General features: G+C 47.4%; 1 long non-coding RNA gene across 1 annotated transcript; it reads left to right on the top strand.

Annotated features, from left to right (window-relative positions):
- Window positions 1-8,405: 8,405 nt before the first annotated feature.
- LOC122456171 lies at window positions 8,406-12,077 on the top strand. The gene is made up of 3 exons (XR_006274870.1): window positions 8,406-8,417; window positions 11,040-11,044; window positions 11,940-12,077. It is a non-coding gene; the product is annotated as an uncharacterized LOC122456171 (long non-coding RNA).
- Window positions 12,078-13,728: the final 1,651 nt, after the last annotated feature.

A 13,728-nucleotide genomic window follows, 5' to 3' on the forward strand; every position in this document is an offset into this window, starting at 1 on the left:
GAGAATACCAAATTCAGGACAGACTGCTGAGAAACAGGCCAGACACACTCCAGACGGGTGATTATTCTATCATTAGATTTCACCAAGCCAGTAATAAAAGTGAATTCTGTATCATCACACTGGTTAACAAGAAGTCATAAATGGAGTCTCCTTATACATTTCAGCCACTGGCTCATCACCCAGACAACTGGACTTTATGATGAGAGGTTACTGAAAACCAGTTTTGTCAGATATAGGGTACTTCCAATCCAACAGATCAGCTACCTAACCAGGTCAATATATAACACAGATCTTACCCAAAAATCAGGCTGATGCTAATCTTTTAATAATTAAAAGCTAAAAATCTATTGATATAAAAAAGAAAAGTAGAGAGTTATCAAATGGTTAAGGAATCATATACATTACAACTGATTTTCCAAGCGTGCAGGTCAGGATCATAACAATGACGTAAATCTGGATTCACACAGATTGGAGGCCATTCAGTTCCTTCTTAGAAATCCAGTCCAGAGACTGGAAGCAGGAAATGAAGACAAAGCAGTAATGTCACAGCTTCCACTTACATATGTTCAGATCAGGGTATGGAAAGTTACTGGTCTAAGATGGAATCTTGGATCACATGTCCTTACATGCTTTGCTGACTCACAAGGGCAGCCATTGGCTCCATGCTGTCTGAGGCATCCACAGGAAAGGCTTAGGCCTTGGCTACATTTGCAAGTTAGAGCACATTAAATCAGCCCCGGGTGCCCTAACTCCTGAGGTGTCCACACTGGCAAGGCACGTAGAGCGCCCAGACTCCATAGCTGGAGCGCCCCTGGTAATCCACCTCTATGAGAAGCATAAAGCTTGCTTGGCACTGTGGCACTCCAGCTGGGACACATGTGGACACGCTCTGATCGGCCTCCAGAAGTGTTCCACAATGCCTGTTCTAGCCACTCTGGTCATCACTTTGAACTTTACTGCCCTGCCCTCAGGTGACCAATCATACCAGCCCTTTAAATTCTCTGGAAATTTTGAAATTCCCCTTCCTGTTTCCTCAGCCAGGCATGGATCTCACCACTCAGTGAGTGTTTCCCGAGCCCAAAAGCGGTGTTCCACTGTGGTGAGCTTGTCCGTGAATGCCACAAGCAATCTCATGTCATATGAGTTATGCAAATCGACATCGGCTGACTCCTCATTGTCACTTTGTAGCTTAAGGAGTAACTCGACTGCAATTTGTGATGTGCTGGTGAAACCCATCAGCATATTCCTCACAAGTTCAGGATCCATTCCCGCAGACCGAAAGGCAAGACAAAGCATGCAGTACAAAAAGGATTGAAAGATGGCGCCAAATGTGGACAGAAGTACAGGGTTTGCTGGGATGCAAAGCGATGCATCACGGGGCATTGGGACAGGACCCAGAATGCCCTGCACCCCCGACCCACAAGCCATAGCGCCAGAATGGGAAGAGGTGCTCTGTGGGATAGCTGCTCATAATGCACCATTCCCAATGCTGCTGCAACTACCGCAAATGTGGCCACGCAAGTGCGCTTGCAGCTGACAGTGTGAACACACAGCAGCACTTTCCCTGCTGTAGTCTCTGAGGGCTGGTTTAACTCACAGCGCTCTACATCTGCAAGTGTAGCCATGCCCATATTTGTTAGAATGAGTTTCTTCTATGGCCCATTGTGAGAGTTAAGTGTCCTTAATGGGGCATCTACACATAGCTGACTAGTCCTGATGTAAAGCTATCTGGAGGGCGTCATCCATGAATTCAACGCATGTTTAAGTGACAAGTACACAGCCAATATTCATAACTTCAGATACAAAAATGATATATGCAGAAAACAGGATCATCATACTTGACAAATCATAACTTTTCCATTGATACTTTACATGATGTACTTTGTACAAGATTTATTGCAACTTTGTAACAATAGTTACTGTATTAGGATAACTAGTAATTTTTACACAGCATCACACCCCACATGTCCTCCCATGTCACCTCTGGTTGCTGGCACATTCATGGATCCCCTTAATTATACTGGAAGACTTCTAAGAGTCCACAGACCACTGATATAAAGGATAACGCCTGCACATATTTCAGCCTGACAATAATTTTGGGTCTCTTGAAGATTATTTTTTTGGGGTGGGGGTGGGGAATGTCCTCTCCCCAAGTGATGGCCTTGATTTCATCCATCCCGAATCTGAAGAGAGATAGCCTAAAGCAGTGGTTCTTAACCCACAGCACGCTTGCAGTCCGATCAGCGCACAGCTGCAGCCCATCTAACATCCTCAGGGCCATATAGGTAGCATATATGTGTGTGTGGATGCAGCCCACATAACATATAGAGAGCTGAATATGTGGCCCACAATGGTAAATAGGTTGAGAACCACTGGCCTAAAGCAATAACTCTAGGAGGTGTGTGTGAACTGCCCCATTCGCTTCAGTGAGGGTGGCAATTTACATATCACCATAAATTACTTCTCTGCTAATGACAGGTTTCAGAGTAGCAGCCGTGTTAGTCTGTATTCGCAAAAAGAAAAGGATGCATCCAATGAAGTGAGCTATAGCTCACGAAAGCTTAAGCTCAAATAAATTTGTTAGTCTCTAAGGTGCCACAAGTACTCCTTTTCTTTCTCTGCTAATGTGCTTATTCACTGGGCCCATTTATAGTTCACTACTCTGTGTCAGCAACTCTTGTCAGACTTGACACACTCAGTACACTGTTGTTATGGTATAAAATGCAGAGCCCATTGATCATTAGTATTCTTGTGTGATGTATGTAAGTGTTGCGTACAAAAAGTTATGGATATGTGCTAGAATTGTGTTCTTAAAATGTGTTTGGCAAGCAACCTATAAACCCAGCCTGCCCTAGACAATAGCATGTATATTTGCTTGGCTCACCAGCCTGGTCATGAGGCAGTAACAAAGAAGACGTAAAAAGTAAACAAAGCCATCAACATAGCGAGTTAGCTATAAAAACAGGGAGTCTGAACCTCAGTGATAAGTAACTGAATCAACTGATTATAAAAAAAAAAAGGGTATCAAGTAAGGTTTGCTATGAAAGACAATGATACACTGGTGATTAATACCATTGTAAAATGTATGCAGTAACACTATCTGAAGAATTATGGATACTCAGTATATTATACTTCAAAGTCTGTAACCAATGTGATACAGGAAGCCAGGGACCAGTGGTAGAGGGGAAAAATATAAGCCCTAGGCTAATTAAGGTGTGGTTCCCTGTAGACTAGGGAGGGTTGCTACAGGTTAATTGGAGCACCTGTAATCAATTAAGCGCTGTCAGGATCCTAATGAAACCCCCTGCTTCCGGCAGTGGAGGAGGAGAAGAGAGAGAGGGGGACCGGGACCAAAACCGAAACCGTGTTGTAAGATTTGAAAAACCAGAGAACCGAAGTAAGGGAGACCTTGCCCCAGCAGGGGAGGAAGACTTCCTCCCCCAACATCAAAGGACCAAAGGTTCCCCATCCAAGGGGGAAGAGGGTAAGAAGCTGCAGGGGTTGAGAGGGGCTGGGCCTCAGAGTGGGGAGCAAACCCAGACCCCTCCCCCACTTCCCTCCTCTACTACCTTCCTGGGCCACTATTGGGGACCTCAGCAGCCCAAGAACAGGGATAAGGGGTGGCATCTTAGTCCCCTGCCAAGAAAAGCATAGGATCCACCATACTAACGCTGGCCATCTTGCCACACCAAACAGAGGGAGAAACGGGTTTTCTCCCAGATAGGATGGAAGGCAACCATCTATCTACCTGTCTCTAATGAAATTAAGCAAGGTGTGACCCAAAAAAACCAATAGAAGCCCTGTAATATGGTTCACTCACCACTGGGGCATCCCCTTGTGGCCATGGTTGGGGATTAGCTCCTTTCAGGTCTGACACCCCCTTCCCTTCCAATGAATACTGATACAGAAACTCCCTGCTTAATGTTGTAGTTATGTTCCTGAAAAATGCTACTTTATGCAAAACAATGTTAAGCAAATCCAATTTCCCCATAAGAATTAATATAAGTGGGGTGGGGGTTAAGTTCCAGGAAATTTTTTTTTGACAGACAAAAGACGGATCCTTGTCATGTCTTCCCCCTCCCCTGGCTCTGTGGAAATAGGGTAAAGTAGTGTGTGGGGGGGAGGGGGGACACACCTGGACATTAGCACCCCTCTATCCCCACTTGCATAGCAAGCAGGAGGCTCCTGGGAGCAGCTCCCAGGCAGAGGGCAGGAGCAGCACACGGCAGTGCAGGGAGGGACAGCTGAACTGCCCAGCAATAGATGGCCTGCTGGGCAGCTACTACACTGGGAGCTAATGAGGGGCTGCCAGTCCACCCTGGTTCCAAGCCCCCACCACTGGCTCCAGCGGGCTGCTCTTTCTGCAAGCAGTGGACCAAGCAGGTGGCTGCCAAATGATGGTATAAGGGAGTATTGCGCAACTTCAAACAAGCATGTTCCCTAATGGATCAGCAACAAAACAACATTAACTGGGACGACTTTAAGTGAGCAATTACTGTACTGTATTCCCCCTTGCTCTGCAAGATCAGAGTGCTCCATCTTCATAGCTCAGCCCTCCAGCCAGTTCACTGTATAGTCCTGCTATAGTCCTAATCCCAAGGATCTACTGTCCACATGCCATTCCAGACAGACACACTTCTGGTTTAGGGCCAGGCCCTGGCCTGTGCCATTTTCTCAGTAGCTGATAGGGGAGCCTGGGCCTGCTCACTACTCTGGGTTCCTGCCTAGGGACCCTATGCCCAGAAACTACAATCTGTTTGCTCCAAGACCCTGTCACTATTCTCTAGACTCCTTCCTACTTCCCTTCTCTATCTCCTTGCCCCCTCAAATTTGCCAGCCCAAACTCTGGCACCCCAGGGATTAACTATAGACTACTTCCCTTCTCCCAAAAAGTAAATACAGGCTACTACCCCTACAGGTCCCTTCTGGTCTCAGCTTCATCCCTTTATACAGGCACAACTTCCTCTTCCAAGATGAACTTCATCTTTCATTAGGTGTTATTGAGCCCTGGATCTCCTCCAGATGCAGCATATTAGGTTAAATGACCTACCTCAATCTGTTCTGTCTTGTGTAGGGTGGACACCCCATCACAAGACCTATTTACATATGAATCAGCAGGGGGATGGAAAGAACACCATATGGTTCTCCTGAGTCTGGGGACAAAACAGTGATCTTAGGAAGATACAAAGACAGAAGACAGAAGAAACCATCTTGGGATCTATCACTGGATAGACATGAGGGGCCAGAGGTCTTGCAAGCTGAGACTAATAAGTCCTTCAACCAAGGGAGCTGAAGTTTCTGGGAATTGAATATAGGTGAGAAACCTGCTTAAGTAAAGATCTATCACCTAGGAAGATGAGGAAACCCCCTCCTTTAAATTCTGTGTAAGGTCCTGAGGTGGCGGATTTAGAGTTAGTGGAGCCCTGTGCTCAGCTTCATTTTTGCCACCCCCCCCACACGGGGGGGAGCATTCTCTTATCTCCCCATTTTTAATTTTTTTTCTGCATTCTCCTCCTGGGGCTCAGGGCTGGGCTGCAGGGTCTTGGTGGGAGTGGGGTGGGGGTGGGAGTGCAGGTTCTGGGAGGGAGTTAGGGTGCAGGAACAGGCTGGGGATGGGGAATCTGGTCACCTTAGGGTGCAGGAGGGGGCTCAGGGCTGGGGCAGAGGGTTGGGGTGTTGAGCATTTACCTGGGGCAGCTTGCATTTGGTGCAGAGGGTGCAGGTGTGGGAGTTCAGGTGGCTCCACGTGGCCCTGTGCTTGCCCCACAAGCACCGCTTCCCCCCCCTCACCCCGCAGCTCTGATTGGCCGCGATTCTTGGAGCCACCTTCCCCACGCCAGGCAGAGCCAGAATGCAAGGGCTTTAGGGGCTGCAGACCAGGGTTAAGTGGGCCCTGGAGCCCTGGGATGCACCCCTAAAGCCGTGCCCCCTTTCTGAATCTGGCCCTGCAAGCACGGGCTGGAGGACTGAGGAGAAGCAGGGGCAGCCACGCAGCTGGAGAGAAGCGAAGCAGGGCTGAATTACCCAATAGCCAGACTAAACATGTGCTTAGGGCACCTGCAAAGCAGAGGGCACCAAAGAATTTTTTTTAAAATTTGATACTTGATATTTCAAAAACATTGAAGTAGTCATCATGGGAAAAATCAGAACTTTGTTAGACTTCCTTACACTCCACTACACACACACTTCCCCCATTTTTCTGTTCTCTTTTTATTACTTATCCCCACCTAATCCAGAGGGGCGTACTACTAATGTAGATCGAAATAATGCGAGGAAATCAGATCCTGTCATGTATTGCAATAAACTTGTTTTATTATTGATATATTCTTCTGAGTTATACGTACTTGGTTCATTTTTTTTTTTCTTATGACAATGCTACCAACATGTCAGGGCGTTATCAAGGAACGCATATGAAGCTTTTAGAACAGAACAAATATGCCATGTTCTTACCATGTGCTGCACACACTCTCAATCTTGTTGGCCTCAGTGCTGTTGATTGTTGTTCGGTGGCAGTAAGTTTTTTTTTTTTTTTTTTTTTCAACAGTCCAGTTACTTTATACATTTTTCTCTGCCTCAACACACTGATGGGCAGTTCTTAAAACATATTTGGGCAATGATCGTGTGTTGAAATCACTTTCTAATACCCGCTGGGAGGCACATGTAGTGGCAACAAGTGCAATTCTGGAGTCCCACTCAAAGATTGTGGACGCATTAGAAAGTATAGCTGAAGACCAATCACAAAAGGGAGAAACTATACGAGAGGCAGAAAACATTGCAAACAAGATGCAAGAACTAGAGTTTGTATTCATGTTGACCATGTGGTAATCCCCAGTGACTAGAGGCGGAGATTTTGGGAGCTGTGGGAGAGTTAGAATGGGATCTTGGATTGCAGTCGCAAATTTACTTGAAAATTGGGGAACAGTTTGTGCCCTTTTTGGTGGATACCGGAGCCACCCTTTCCACTTTAACTTTTGTTCCGGGCTCTCTTTCTAATACCAAGGTCTGCGTGCAGGGTATTGAGGACAACCCATGCCCGGCTCCCCTATCCTGCCCCATCTCTGTGGAACTGGGTTCTTTAAAGTTGTCACATAGATTTGTTGTCATGCCAGAAGGCCCCGCTAACCTTCTTGGGCAGGATGTGCTTAGCAAGCTGGGAGCCCACATATATTGTGCCCCTGAGGGGCTTCGCATGTCCGTCCGTCCCGGACTAGGCGGTTGCTTCTCTTATGGCCTCGGTTACCCCGATTCCCGATCTCCCCACAGAATTGTCCAGCGTTCTACCCAATTTGTGGCGCATGAGTTCATTCGACATGGGCCTCCTTAAATCAGCCACTCCAGTCTGCAGGTGAGGGATGGGCCGCCTCCCTCCGTAAACCAATATCCCTTGCTGAAGGAGGCGGAGGAAAGTATTTCCCTTCTTATCTCTAGCTACTTAACCTAGGAGGTCTTGGTTCCGTGCAGTTCTCCTTGTAATACTCCTATCCTTCCTATGAAAAAGCCAAAACCGGGCCCGGATGGGCGCCCAGTTTATTGGTTCGTTCAAGATCTGTGTGCGATAAATAGTTATGTTATAACCCCCCCACCCAGTGGTCCCTGATCCGAGTACTATCCTGACACTGATTCCCCAGTCGGCTACTTGTTTCATGGTTGTAGACTTGTGTGCTGCATTTGTCAGGGTGCAAAGCAACACTGAATCCCAATATCTGTTTGCGTTCACTGGGGGGGTCAGCAGCTAACCTGGACGCGCCTCCCCCAAGGGTTCTCAGGCTCCCCCACTATTTTTTCCCAAATTCTAGCCAATGATTTGAAAGACATTGTTTTGCCTAGCTCCTCTGTTCTAGTCCAATATGTGGATGATTTGTTGATTGCTAGCTCTGATTATAATGCATGTTTAGCAGATTCTCTTACTCTGCTTACTGCATTAGCTAATAAGGGCCACCGTACATCTCCATCCAAGCTGCAGCTGTGCTAAACCCAGGTGATCTATTTAGGTTTTGTGATTCGGCCTGGAGAGCATTTACTCTCCCCTGATAGGGTGCAGGCAATCCAGGATTACCTGTGCCTGACTACAAAAAAGCAGTTGCGGGCTTTCCTGGGGGCTGCGGGGTTCTGCCGACCCCTGGATAGTGGCCTTTGGGGAATTGTTGAAACCATTAGTCCAGGCCACCACAACTTCTAACCCCGATCCCGTTCTCTGGATCCCGGAGATGGAAGCCGCTTTTGCGTCCACAAAGAAAGCCCTGATCTCTGCACCCGCCTTGGGACTCCCGGATTACGGTAAACCATTTTTTCTCTTCAATCATGAGCAGTGCGAAGTGGCCAGCGGCGTCCTATTGCAGTATCTAGGGGATCGCCCACACCCCATAGCTTACTATTCCGTACAATTAGACCCTGTCATTCGAGGATCAGTCTCCTGTGTGTGGTCCATTGCTGCTGCAGCCCTTATGGTGGAACGGTCACGCCCTATTGTTCTGGGGCACCCTTTGACTGTCTGGGTCCCCCATGAGGTTGAGGTTCTCTTAAAACAGCATACAACGCAGGCGCTGTCTCTGCAGTGGGCACACAAATATGAGTTGATTCTGCTGGCCGCTGACATCACCCTTTGCCGCTGCAACGTCCTCAACCCTGCTACACTGACACCCCGTCCGGAGGATGGCACGCCTCACCATGTATGTATGGACGTCGTCACTGAGAGCAGTAAGCCTCGCCCGGATTTATGCGATCTCCCTCTGAAAAACCCGGACCTGTCCCTTTTTACCGATGGCTCCTCCTTCTATTTGGAGGGCCAACGGGTATCTGGCTATTCTGTCACTACTCAGACAACCGTTGTAGAAGCAGCCCCCCTTGCACCTTCTTTTAGTGCTCAGGGCGCAGAATTGCACGCTTTTACTAGAGTTTGCTTGTTGTCTGTTGGGAAATCTGTTACTGTTTATACAGACTCTAGATATGCTTTCAGGGTTTGCCATGCTACGGGCCAGCTCTGGAAACAGCGAGGGTTTCTAACCTCCTCAGGCACTAAGATTGCAAATGGCCCTTTAATCTCTGCACTTTTGGGCGCCATTCAAGGTCCTTTCGAACTGGCTGTTGTCCACTGTTATGCTCACCAGCAGTCTGAGAATCCTGTCTCTCAAGGTAATGCCTTGGCTGATGCGGCCGCAAAGACTGCTGCCCTTCAGCCCCTCCCGGTGTCAGCAACTCTTCTTCTGGATACGTCCTTCCCACCGATGAACTGGACGCACTTGTATGGTGATGTGCCGCCTGACAAGCTCCAGGACTGGAAACATTGGGAAGGCTCTGAAGGCGTCAATAAGGTTTGGCGAATCGGGAACAAACCTATTCTCCCCCATCACTATCTGCTCTCAGCCGCCCACTATTTTCATCCTTTGGGTCATGCCGGCATTCAGGCCACTGCAGCTGCTATTCTTAAATGTTGGGCAGCGCCTCATGTCTATCCGGCAGTGAAGCGAGCTCTTGGCTCCTGCTCTACTTGCCTGGCCTTCTCTGCTCAGTCTCTGCTCGATGCCAACACTGGGGGGAGAGACCTTGGGCTAACTTCCTGTTTCAGCAGTTACAGATGGACTATGCAGAAATGCCTAAAAACTCCGGGTTTCGCCACCTCCTTGTAATAGTGGATCAACTTTCTGGATGGCCTGAGGCAGTACCAACCAGAAAAACAGATGCCAGATCTGTGGTAAAATTTCTATTGAAAGACATTGTGCCCAGATTTGGAGTCCCTGAAGTCATCGACTCGGACTGAGGATCACACTTCACTGCCAAGATTTTAGAGGAGCTGTACCGGTGCCTGGGCGTGACAACTCCACACCCCTTACCACCCCCAGTTGACAGGGCAGGTGGAGCGAATGAATCGAACCCAGAAGACAATGGAAGCAAAGTTTTGTAAAGAGACTGGACAGAAGTGGCCAGAGGTTTTGCCCATAGTCCTCTGGCACGTAAGGCAGGCCCCACGCATGCCTCTAGGCTTGTCCCCATTCGAGGTATTGTTTGGGTTTGGCTTTGGCTTTGGTTTTGGTTCCGGGAACCTATGTTCTCGCTCACACTAGCCTTTTGGATGGAGATGAGATCTTGGCCAGCTATGTAGCCAGATTACAAATAGGGCTCAATAACAACCAGTCTGCGGCTCAATTGTTTCAAACCGCGCCATTGGGGTTACAGGTTCATCCCTTCAAACCAGAGGATTGGGTGGTGGTAAAAAAAAAATTCCCCCATACAGACCCCTTGGAACCTCGATGGGAGGGGCTGTACCAAGTTCTGTTATGTACTTATTCTGCTTTAAAAGTTGCAGATAGAAGTTCCTGGATCCATCACAGCTACGCTAAGTTGGCGCAGGGACCCCCGCCTGGGCTCGACGGGCTGTCTGATGAGCCGCCCCGTGAATGAACACCACTAGCAGTCCCTGGGCTGAACTCCCCAACTATTGGGATCTTGAGACTCCATCAGAACTTCTTGTTTTCTTGTTACTTGGACTTATATTTGTCCTGTTTTTTGCGTGGTACATGGGAGGATGCAAATACTGGTGTGAGTGGCCTGTGGAATCCCCTCTCTATTCTCAAGTTCGGTACACGGATGGAAAGGCAACAGCTTCCTGGATTTAACTCATGCTATAGCACAGGGGGTTAACCAAACGCAGTGTTGAGTCTCTATTCATACCCCCACGTACATAGGTCAGGGAATCCTATTGGAAGGAGTGCCTATTCCTTTCAACTGAATCCTCCAGGCCGGATTATGGACAGACACTCCATTTAACTGGAATGTTACAATCCAAACTTGGTCTATTGATATGGTGGCCCAGGGTAGTTATGCTTTGTGTGTCACAACATAAGAATTTCAAAAATACAGTTTTTGTGGGTAACTTTTAGGGTGCAATGATACCACCTGCATTAGCTCTGGTGCGGCAAGTCCCCCCAAGTATTTCAGGGCACCGTGGCTGGTCCCTGAGGGATCAGGCTGGTTCTGGTTGTGCAACCACACGGCTTATAAGGTCCTCCTGGCAGATTGGTGTGGTACATGCACCTTCGGAGCCATAGTACCTGCTGTTGCAGTACACCAGACCCTGGCCCAGGGGGAAATTTGGAACTTGGTATGGAGGAACCGACGAAATGTCCCATTAAACCCTCTCTCTGAACGGCCTACAGGCTTTCATTCCTTTGTTCGTGGTTTTTGCCCTGGGTGGGGGTGAGTGAATTGGAAAAGGCTATAGTTAATATTTCTGCAGCCTTAGAATTAATGGCAAATGCCACCGCAGACGCCTTGTCTACCCTTCAAATTGAGGTGACTCGGTTATCTCAGACCACACTGCAGAACCGCTTAGCCTTGGACTATCTCCTTACAAACTGGGGGGGAGTTTGTGCTCATGTTAACTCAAGCTGTTGTGTCTTTGTGAATCAACACCGCAGAGTGGAAACCAATATCCACACCCTTATGCAGCAGGCCACCTAGCTTCACCATGTCACCCTTGACGACACCAGTACCGGATTCCATGAGGCCTGGAGCTGGCTCACCTCCTGGCTGCCAGACTTGGGGGCTTGGGGAAGGCATATTTGTACCTCATTCTTATGGCTGTTTCTTTATTTGTATTATTCTTTGTATACCTACAATGCTGTATGACAGGTTTCAGAGTAGCAGCTGTGTTAGTCTGTATTCGCAAAAAGAAAAGGAGTACTTGTGGCACCTTAGAGACTAACCCATTTATTTGAGCATAAGCTTTCATGAGGTACAGCTCACTTCATCGGATCCATTTGATGAAGTGAGCTGTAGCTCACGAAAGCTTATGCTCAAATAAATTTGTTAGTCTCGAAGGTGCCACAAGTACTCCTTTTTCTTTTTACAATGCTGTAGTATGTGCTGCTGGCAAATTTTAATCTTGCATCGAGGTTATTCTGCCCCGATATAGTTTACTGATGTACATAAGAAAAGGAGAGACTGTTAGGGGAAATCAACCTAGTTAGCATATGTGACTCCATTTTGGGTTTCCTCTTGGCCATTAACTAGAAGCGAGCACATCACCTACCAAGGAAGGAAGGATCCTTCAAGGTGGACAGCTGGATAGTTTCAACATAAGGGAAACAAAGGAGACGGGAACCAGCTGATATGCCTGAAATAGTTGCCACTTCAGCTTCTTTGCATGGGGAAGGGGGCTGCAGGGGATTGGTAATAGATAAGAGAAGGCCTGTTTATTGGTTTAGGCTCCCCTGAGGCACACAGGCAGGATGTTTTGCCAACAGTATATAATCTTTGTGTAACCTGTAATCGGGGTCCCGTTCCGCTTAACAGAGCAGTACCACACTCGAGCGTAATAAACCTACAAACTTTGAGATACTCTGCAGTTTGTCTTTATTTGGTTGCCTCAGCCTAAAAATGAACTGTACGTGTCCTAACTGGAATAATTCGTAACAGACTCAAGTAGAGTTCCAAAACTTTCTTCCATTTGTCCCTGCATGGGGACCTCTAGGAGTTAAGTCCTCTGGTGCACCTGGCCTCGCTTAGAAATCAGCTGTGTCTTGTCAAGAAGAGGAAAGCCCCGTAACAGGATATCAAGTTTCAGGACCCTACACGGAGGTGCAGAACTCTTTTGTTCACTCACCATGACATCAGGTGGGAAGATTATGCAATTATTCTAGTGAATAATTCTGGCTGTTGACCAGGTGGGCTCCAAAGTAATAGTATAAATGGGTTTAAACCTCCCTCTTTCAGGCAATGTCTACACTACAAACTATGGCCAATGCACATTGTTGGCATAAAGCTGCTGCAGTTAGCATATCACTCATGTGTGCTCATACTTGGCTCCTTGTGTCAGCGCTGCATGTACTCACCAGGAATGCTTGTGTCAATGCACAGTGCACCATGGATAGGTATTCCAATGTGCAACTCACCACGGTCCAGTGCAGTCTTTTGGGAAGTCTTAGCAATGCATTTTGGTGCAGAAATGACTTGTGCAGGTGTGGCTGGCAAAAAGGGATCAAGTTTTCAGCACGCAACTTTCTCCATCCCATAACGTCCTCCATAGCTCACGATTTTTGCACCTTCTTAAAAAATACCACGAACCCATGCAATCCTCCTCACTGTTCACCATCTCTGACAGAAGCATGGTGCCTGCACAGCTCTATCCTGTCATGACTGTTGTAAGCAGAGAAAGTACAGTCCTCCAGTATTTGCAAAGCTGCAAAAACCACCACATCAGTGGGGAACATGATGGTTTCATGGAGAACAGATTGCTGTGGGACAGAGGGAAAACCAATCCAAGGTTGTCGTTTGGTATTTATGGAGCAGCTGCAGATGGTGGAGCACTGCTTCAGGGCCCAAGAAATGAGAACTAACTGGTGGGATTGCATCGTAATGAAGGTTTCATCATCATCATGTTCCTATTACTGAAGACAATTTGGACATGTCATACTTTCTTGTTCCCCAGAATTCTGCACTTTAAAGTAGTGTTGAAAGTACGCAGCTCTGATAAATCTTGAGTTTGGTTTTGATGTTGTATTTTGATGATTTCCAGACTGTATTTAAGCCCCTCAAGGTGTATCTGGCTTTATTGATTTTGTTCCGGATGTCCTGGCTGATGGTGCTGCTCCAGTATGTGAATGTTTCTACATTGGCAAGGACATAATCCTCTATCCGTACTGGTGAGGCAATATTAAAGGTCATGATATCTGTCTTACTGCAGTTGATTTTCAGTCCAATTTACAGGTTTGAAGTAATTAAAAGGGGCTG

The sequence above is a fragment of the Dermochelys coriacea genome, chromosome 10 (genome assembly GCF_009764565.3).
Source record: "Dermochelys coriacea isolate rDerCor1 chromosome 10, rDerCor1.pri.v4, whole genome shotgun sequence".
NCBI classification, from domain to species: Eukaryota; Metazoa; Chordata; order Testudines; family Dermochelyidae; genus Dermochelys; species Dermochelys coriacea.